This window comes from Microtus oregoni, unplaced genomic scaffold (assembly GCF_018167655.1).
Source record: "Microtus oregoni isolate MIOR12 unplaced genomic scaffold, Mior012 000009F_ref0000495, whole genome shotgun sequence".
In the NCBI taxonomy this organism is placed as follows: Eukaryota; Metazoa; Chordata; class Mammalia; order Rodentia; family Cricetidae; genus Microtus; species Microtus oregoni.
In genome coordinates, this window is record NW_024543068.1 from 55,208,032 (window position 1) to 55,217,753 (window position 9,722).

General features: G+C 38.6%; 1 pseudogene; it reads left to right on the forward strand.

The window, feature by feature from the left end:
• The first annotated feature begins 1,872 nt into the window (after nt 1-1,872).
• On the forward strand, nt 1,873-2,272 carry LOC121452164 (annotated as a pseudogene).
• The last annotated feature ends 7,450 nt before the right edge of the window (nt 2,273-9,722 follow it).

Genomic DNA, 9,722 nt, shown 5'->3' on the forward strand with positions numbered 1-9,722 from the left:
TCCGGAGTGTGTGAATGACTAGGTCTTTGATTCTTATGCCTATCCTTGGGGATCTATTCCTTTTATTAGGTTGCTTTATAAAGCCTCGATATGATGGGTTTTGCTTTATCTTATTATGATTTTTTATTGATTTTATTGAGCTATACATTTTTCTCTGCTCCCCTCCCTTTCTCTCCCCTCCCCTTATATCCTCTCCCATGATCCACATGCTCCCAATTTACTCAGGAGATCTCTTCTTCTACTTCTCATGTAGATTACATCTATGTATTTCTCTCTTATGGTCCTGATTATTGTCTAGTTTCTCTGGGATTGTGACTTGTAGGCTGGTTTTCTTTGCTTTATGTTTAAAAACCACTTATGAGTGAGTACGTGTGATAATGGTCTTTCTGAGTCTGGGTTACCTCACTCAATATTATGTTTTCTAGCTCCATCCATTTGCCTGCAAATTTCAAGATGTTGTTATTTTTTCTGCTGTGTATTACTCCATTGTGTAAATGTACCACATTTTCCTTATCCATTCTTCGGTCAAAGGGCATTTAGGTTGTTTCCAGGTTCTGGATATCAACATACAGAAGAATGAAAATAGATCCGTATCTATCACCATGCACAAAATCTATCACCATGTACAAAACTCAAGTCCAAATGGATCAAAGACCTCAACATAAAGCCAGCCACACTAACCTCATAGAAGAGAAAGTGGGAAGTACATTGATACATTGACACAGGAGACCACTTTCTAAATATAACCCCAGTAGCACAGACACTGAGAGAAACAATTAATAAATGGGACCTCCTGAAACTAAGAAGCTTCTGTAAAGCAAAGGACACAGTCAACAAAACAAAATGACAGCCTTCAGAATGGTTAAAGATGTTCACCAACCCCATGTCAGACAGAGGTCTTATCTTCAAAATATACAAAGAACTCAAGAAATTGGTCATCAAAAGAACAAATAATCCAATAAAAAAATGGAGTACAGATCTAAACAGAGAACTCTCAATAGAGGAATCTAAAATGGCTGAAAGACACTTAAGGAAATGTTCAACATCCTTAGTCATCAGAGAAATGCAAATCAAAACAACTCTGAGATTCCATCTTACACCTGTAAGAATGGCCAAGATCAAAAACACTGATGACAACTTATGCTGGAGAGGTTATGGGGTGAAGGGAACACTTCTGCATTGCTGGTGGGAAAGCAAGCTGATGCAGTGTGGCAATATCTCAGAAAATTAGGAAACAACCTTCCTCAAGAGCCAGCAATATCACTTTTGGATATATATCCAAAGGATGCTCAATCGTATTACAAAGATATGTGCTCAACTATGTTTATAGCAGCATTTTTGGCCATAGCCAGAACCTAGAAGCAATCTTATTATGTTTCATTATTTTGTTTTGTTATCTCTTAGAATCCTGTTCTTTTCTAATGAGAGACAGATATGGAGTGTATCTCGATAGTAGAAGAGGTGGGAGGAACTGGGTAAAGTAGAAGGGTGGGAAACTATAATCAGGATATAAAAAAATCATAAGAATAGAAAACAAAACTATTATTTTTTCTTTGATTTTTTTTGCAGGAGGGGAGGTCAAAAGTGTGGAAAGTAGACCTGAGAGGACCAGGAAGTGAGTGTGATTGGAGTGCATTATGTGAAATTCATAAATAAACAATAAAAATACTATGTTTGGAGGAAAGCAATTTAGAGATTGACACTGTGCAAAAAAATTACCTGAAGCTATATTTTAGTGGGATTAAAACTGTTATAGCCAAAAACTAAAAAGTGGGGAGCTGTTGCTGCCTCTGTGGAGGTTGCAAGCATGAGACCTGTACCATGCAGTAAATGCAACATGCAACTATGCAACTAAATTTAGTACCATGCAACATGCACTAAATTGCCTCTTATCTGCTGGCCAACCTTGGGGGCAAGTACTCTCCCACTGCCAAAGATATCAAGAGGACACTAGACATCATGTCCAAGTGGACACGATGACCAGATCAACAAGGTCATCAGTGAGCTGAATGGAAGAAAATTCTGAAAAGAAAGAAGAAAAGAAGAAAACACTGAGGCTGTCATTGCCCAGGGATTTGGCAACCATGCTATTGTTCCTGTTGATGGAGCTGTGGCTGTTCCTGCTGCTGTGGTTCTGCGGGCTCTGTGCTGCGCAACACCCCTTCCACTTCCTGCTGTGGCAGAGAAAAAAGAGAAGGAGGAGAAGAAATCCAAGGAGTTGGATGGTGACATGGGATTTGGCTTGTTTGGTCAAATTCCTGTTCCCTACTAATAAAATCTTTTTATGTAAAATAAATAATAAATAAATAAAGGCATAAATAATAAATACATAAAGGGACTTGAATTTTAAAGTAAATATTCAGTGGGTTTCTTAATTTTGCATACAATTTACTTTGAAGCATAAAGCACCTTTCATATGAACATATAGTTGTTAATTTCTCTGTGTCTTCATAAATTTCCTTCAACATTTCACCAATGGAGGAAATAGATTCCTTCTCCGTATGTGAGACTTCAGACAATGCCCCTTAGTTCCGTGTTTCTCCTGTCCTCAGAGACATTCGCATTGATCTATCCTAGGCCCTTCTAAACTTAATTCTCATCTATGTTTTCTACTAAGAGGCTTTTGGCGTGACCCTGAGTATGTAGGTATAGATCATAGGTATACAAATCAAGTATATTGTAATAATAAATCATGAAGATATTTATGTAAAGAAATTTTTGGTAAACAAATACTTTTTCTATGAATTAAATACAAAAGCAATTTTGTACACTATAATGAGACATAGTTCTAATATATTTTTACGTAAAGAATTAAATTTTGACTAAATACTTGGTATCTTTAGATATAAAGTAGATTCAGGGTTTTTCATAGTTGATTGGTACTTTTATTTAATAATAATCAAAGCAAGAATACAATTCACATAAGTATGTAATACAAAACAGCAGAAATGCATTTAGCACCAGTTAAGAAATTCTTGAAAATCTTGTCTTAATCAAAGACAAAATTTATTTAATCACTTTCATGAAACTAAAGTCAGCAACTCAAACATTGATTTTTAAAAATCAAACATTTTAACACAATGCAATCAAAAATATACTAACTTGTAACTTAGATGCTGAAGAATAATGTTAGCAAAATATGAGAAGTCTTTCCTTTCTGTGATTAAACCATCATGTTCTGTAAGAACAGTAAGCTGCAATACATTAAAAACACTAATTCATAATATGCAATAATCTTGAATTCGAGCCTATGAGGTTAAGGCAGTTTGGTTGGCACTGTGCAGTGTGACATTGTGTGCACTGTGAAGTCGGCACACTGTGCAGTGTGACATTGTGTGCACTGTGAAGTCGGCACACTGTGCGGTGTGACATTGTGTGCACTGTGAAGTCGGCACACTGTGCAGTGTGACATTGTGTGCACCATATGGCCGGCACACTGTTTTCAGAAGCAAGGCTGCCATGACGTCATTGCACAGGTGAGAACTGACGGAAACAGCTCTGATTCGTTCATTAACACAAAATGCAACGTCCACTTTCAGTTAAAGAAGACATACATGCCTTACTCTGCTTTAATGTTGCAGACAGACATTTTCTAATTTCCTTACCTTGGCATTTGATTCACCTCCGAGTTTCCTTCATTTAACCTTGACCAGAGAGTTAGGAGACTCTTATTCAACTTTGAAGGAGGCGAGCAGCTAAGTAGAGCAGTTACTCTGAGGATCACACCGTTATGTGGTGATGACAATAGGTCCCGACGGGTATAATTATGTTTCTTATTTTAAAAGCATCCTTACAGACATTAGCAAATAGAGTCGATTGTCATTGGTGTTGCTTAAAATGGAAAAGGGGCCTTTCCGTTGCTTCCTATCTGTGATCTTAAACGTTTATCGTTACATTTCTGAGCTCCAGCATGGTAGCATGATATTTCTGCATGACCTGCTTTCCATGTTCATAAATTCTGCACACTTTTGTGCTATAACCTCGCCATCTTCTACAGGAAATATCCTGGTGCTGTCCATATCATGGTTATAATTGAGTGGAAAATGAACATATTAAATATGCATTACACTTACATAATATAATTGTATTGCATCTCATTGTAAAAGCCCCATTAGCCTGTATCTGTGAAAGTTAATGCTGGATTAGATGTATATGAGTCAACCAATACATTCCTAATTTTGCAATCAAAATATAGTTTTTTCACATTCCATTTTGTAGGAATTTCTCTATATTCTAGAAAGGATAGAAGTCTAGGTGATAATATATAGAAAAAATTATTACCTTCGTAGTTTTCTCAAACATCACAGAGCAATAGCCTAGATTTGTTCATATAAAGCATTGGCTTGCCCTTCCTCCAACTATCACCACCAGGGGAAAAAAAAAAAACAAAAAAAAAACCTTGCTCATGAAACTTAATAAATCCCATATGGAAATATACAGAAATTTATCCCACCCTTCAGGAAGAAGATAATAGTTTGCATTGTGACTTCCAAAACCGCCTACTACATGGCATTAAATAGCATGTATGTGTAGTTGTATATTCTACATATTAACTTCCAAGATTTACATATTACGCTTTCATGGGAAATATCTTACTATTGCTTAGTTTTTAGCATTCCATTCTAAACCAGCAAATACCTCCATAAACGACATTGCAAGGAAGGCCACTTTGGATGTAAACTGAAGCGAAATTAATTAGAAGCTGCTGAAACCCTAGAGAGTGGGTAGTGGTCCCAAATGAGCTCCATGTGATGTTTGATTTCACAACCGACGGAATTAGAACGTCTTCATTTACTGTTCCGGGAACGTTCATTAGTTCTGCAATGTGTCACACACATCTCCGCTCCTCCCACGCTATTTTTTAGTCTCCGCATTTCTATTTTGACGTTAGAAAAATATACAACCAAAATCTATAAGACTTTGATTAAATGTTGATACAGCTGATTTCAACACAGCCAAAGCCAGTGACCATCCATGGAATCTAAACAACAGCTCGCAATTACAATGTCAAAGGCTTGTATACACTGTGTGTTATGTTTCATTGTCTGGCATGCAAATATAGTCTCCATTTCCTTTACACTAGGTCCAAAGTATAAAGAAAGCCAACCAAAGAGTTGTGTTTCGTTTACACAAAAGAACAAGGTTCAATCATGTTTGATAAGTTGCAAATTACTGGTAATCACCACAAGTGTTGTTACAGCTGCTGAGAATGGTCAGGAGGATGTGCAAAATGCAGCGAAGGCATGAATCAAAAGAAAAAATCTAAACAAGTTTGAATGATGGTGTAGAGTATGGCTAACTTCAGCTTCATTTGGGGCCCAGAAATGCCATATTGGATGCAGAATGAGGTGCCTCGGATGGAAGCTGGCCTTGTATGGTAGTTAGACTTTCAGCTCTTCATACAATGATGTGATCTTTACTCAACTGGATGCAAATTATACTTACAAATCAAAATTATGACAGCTTTTTCATTTAATTCTAATATTGGGATTTTGTACAATGTACATTTATAAAATCTTATTCTGAGAAGAATTTCTTTCATTCAGTCCAATTTCTGCTTCTCTTGTGCACTAAGACATCCAGCAGCTTGAGTGAACTCCTGGAGAAGTTGCAGAAGGCTAAACAGAGCCTCTATCAAAAGAAAAAGTATGCCCCTCTTCCATGTTGCACACTACGGCCATCAGTGATTTTTAATTTCTCAAGTCCTTTGTTTGAAGGTTTGTAAAATGGAGAAGAATGGGTGAAATAAGAAGGCATTTCCCACATAAGTGTCTGACTAGAACTATCATTTGAATCAGGTTAAAATATTTAAAACTCAGGGTGTTCTGTTTAGAACCATAGACTTCCAGCTTCCTTTCAAAATGTGTACACTATGGTAGAACTGTGTTGTGTCCCACATAGCAATGGTTGGGTAAGGATCAGCTGCCCTCATTTCTACATAATGCGGCTCTTAAGGATAGATCATTCATGGCACCTGCCCCCTTCAGAATTTTAACTCTTAATTGATCCTTTCATCTTCCCTGAAATTTGTAACACTGACCCGTTTTGCTTGTTCTGCATCCCCTGCCTTTAGTAGCATCGTTCTATATTCATAATACAAGTATAGAAACAGAAACAAACCATCTCTGTCCAAGAGGCATATTGTGTGCAGCAGTATTAGTGACAATGAACATTCAGTGCTGCCCTTTATAGCCCGAAGAGTTCCAGGAGCTTATGTGTTAGCTGCAAATGCTCACACCAGTCTGTTCAAACACCACGTCCAGCAGGACAAGATCTTTCATGCTAAGCCAGCGGATCTCAGGCTTTAGTTTGCATCAAAACCATCTGGAGAACTTGTCAGAACAAGTTGGCAACTGCTTTTCTTTGGACCAGCCTGGGATTATTCCCAAGGATGTCTATTTCTGACAAGCTCCAGGTGTTGTTGATGCTACTGAGCCAGTGACCACACTGTGGAAATGACTGGTTTTAACATTGATCTATCCCCAGTGCCTACTGACATGGTGAGTATTCAATAAATCATAGAAATAATAGGAACTGTGTTAGGTAGATACTACTTTATAAAACGGTGAGAAAAATATAACTTGGATAAAATTGAATATCTAATAAACATCAGTAATAGGATATTAAAACTTGCCCTTACAGCACAGAGTTATGGTCCAGTTTTAAAAAGAAGGCACCTATAAGGTTGCTTGATGGCTTGAGTGTCGTGTATCTGAGCTGTTCTTATTCTAGGGTGGAAAACTCTTTCCCTGACCACTGAACAAACATTAAGGTCTTGGCATGGTGCCCAAACAATTCTATATATGCTTTATATAGAAACTTTTGCTTAAATTCATTCACAGGGCCAGCAACTCTTCCCCTGCCCTTTCTAGAACACACTTAAAATGTCTGGAGCATGCCGAAGGCTCAGAGCTGTGAGGCTGATGCCCATCCACTGTGCCCCCATGGCTGAACTGATTGGTACACTGCAAGAGGCAGCAGGCTTGCTTCCTACCTGTTCCTTTCTATTTGGATTGTGATTTGATTGGTTATTAGTCAATCATATGAAATCTGAGTTCAAAGAAGAACAGAAATCTTTGTAAGAAAATGAATGTCCTAGAAAGGCTGAGCACAGGGAAGACTCATGAAAAACACAATGATCTGAGAAATAGATGCAGAAATCAAAAGATAAGAAAAAGAGATCATAAGATGCTCAAAGATTCTTAATGCTTTGCTGTTAGATGATTTACTTAAACTTTATACTTAGTTAAAGAAAAATAAATTGAAATGCACACTTAATACAACACTGTATGGATCGTACAAGGGAGAGATGGAGCATCAAGAGTGATCAGCATAATGAGAACTGACAATGTAAAGTGCTCGCTGTTGGGTGTGAACTGTGCGGTTCACATCTGAAAATACCAGAGCCTGCACTGGTATGTCTTAGAGCAGAGAATGATCTAAAAATGTTTAGAGTTATAAAAAATATGAAGAGATAAAATAAAAGGAGGGAGAAGTTGGAGAGATTAAGAAGTGGCCCACCATCTGTAATGGCCCACCATCTGTCAGAAGAGAGCTATGTAGAGACCCGTATAACCTGTGTCCTTTGTTCCACATTATCTTTGCATAAAATATGTACTTACTATGCTTTATAATTCCAACTATACTGCTTTTAAAAATTAAGATTATTTGTAGAAGAGTCTTAAAAATCACTTTTAAAAGACTACGTTGGTCTGGGGAGGAGGCTCAATGGGTTGAGGGCTTGCCACCTAGAGTCAGCTTTCCAGAATCCACACGGCAGAACTGACACAGTAGCACCTTCCCGTGACCCCAGCACCAGGCAGGCAGGGTCTGAGGGCCCCTGAGGACCTCCTGCTAGTCAGTCTACCTAGACAATGAACTCCAGGTTCAGTCAGATATCAGTTGAGAGAGATTCCTCAATGATATCAGCCTCTGGCTTCTACACACATGCATAACACAGACAGAGACACAAACACAGACACACACACACATGTGCACACACACACATGCACACACACGTGCACACAGACACACACACAGACACACACATACACTTGATGCCATTGGAATGCAGCATTTACCAGCTAGAGGTGCTCATTCATTCTCTTGGCTCCACCTCTCTCCACCTCTCGTCACCTCCTTATGGCAGCAGGATTTTAGCCAAGAAACTAAATTATTTTCCACTACCAGGAAGCCTAAAGAGTTTTGTCCCCATGGATAAAAGTCTTGCAAAGAATAGCAAGCTTATAATACTGTACTACTGGTGCTTTAAAAATGTATACGTTGAGAGAGACAGCCTTCATTCTGGAGTGTCACCTTGGTGGCATGCAACATGCTGGCCAGTATTCCAGATGAGACATTCCATTCTTATGTCAAGGTGACCTAAAAAGAGGCCCCTGATGCTGATCTTTCTCTGTACAGCCCTTTCAGCAATCTGGGTTAAGCAGACATTGGTCAACTTGCTTCTGAGTGACTTTACTTGATGTCTAAGTATGACTTCCTTCATGGGAATCTTGTTAGATGAGGTGGTAGGAAAAGGTAAGGGTATAAACTGTAATCCTCATACACTAACCACTTCCCTCCCAAAGGTGTGGATGAACTGATACGTTTTCATGTGAAACAGAACAACCTTTAGGGCTGGCATTTTTAAGCCTTTTTAATCTCTAAGGTCAAATGAAGGTGTAGTGTAGAGCCAGATGATGACACGGTACCAGATGGGCTGAGACAATGCCCTGTTCATTTGCACAGGTCTGTCACAGGGGCTAAGTATCTCCCCCTTTATAAGTGTGGTTCTGAAGACAAGGGGATTATTATTCGCCAGGCCTGCCCCCTGGTATTCCGATACTCACGGCTAATTGTGTAACTGGCACGCTGGCTCACACAGAACCATTTTTCATTCCTGCTCTGAGATGTTTTCTCAGAAGCAGTTCCACCTCTGGAACAAGCTGTATGGGGTTAGCCCCCTGGGAAAGTTTTAATTTACAAGATCCTTACTAAAAAAAAATTAATCTGTTTCAAAGAGATCGCATTATAAATGTAAAGGCCCTAATGAGCTTGAGTGAGGTGCTGTGGGCTACAACTGGTGAACGCTGAAAGTTTCACCCTGTTCCTCTTCCTATATATATTTTATGCGATCTGTATTCTAAGCCCTATAAAGAGACCAGCTGTTGCTCACAGTGAACTGACGCTTGGAGCCAAATTCTACATTTTCTGTGATATAGGCCTCCCTTTTCTTTTAACCCTTTTCAGAAAAAAAGAAAGAGCCAACACTGCCAATTGCATGCCAGAGGCCAGGCAAGTCCTTTACGTAAAACACCACATCTCATCTTCCCCCACTGCTTAAGAAACCTGCACGTTAATTAGCTTGCAAAGAAAACATGTGATTTGGATTTGCTAGAAATTCAGGCATTAAAACAAACGTTAAAAATGTAAGGAAATTGCTGTGGTGATTCCTCGAGTTTTTCAATGTGCCCAGTGTCCATCCTTTATTCAATAGACTGATAAACAATATTTTTATTCTTCTATTTTCTTTTCAATTCTTTGAACATATGAAGCACACAAATTCCACATCACAATAATGTTTTTACAGTTTATTTTGCTTATTCTTGTTTTGTCAGATATGCCCCCAAACGATATTTGAGTGATTCAGAGATCCCGAGGAACACAGGTCCAGTACAAACTCACGGTGCCCGACAAATACAGTGTTGGAAGTGACCTCAGCA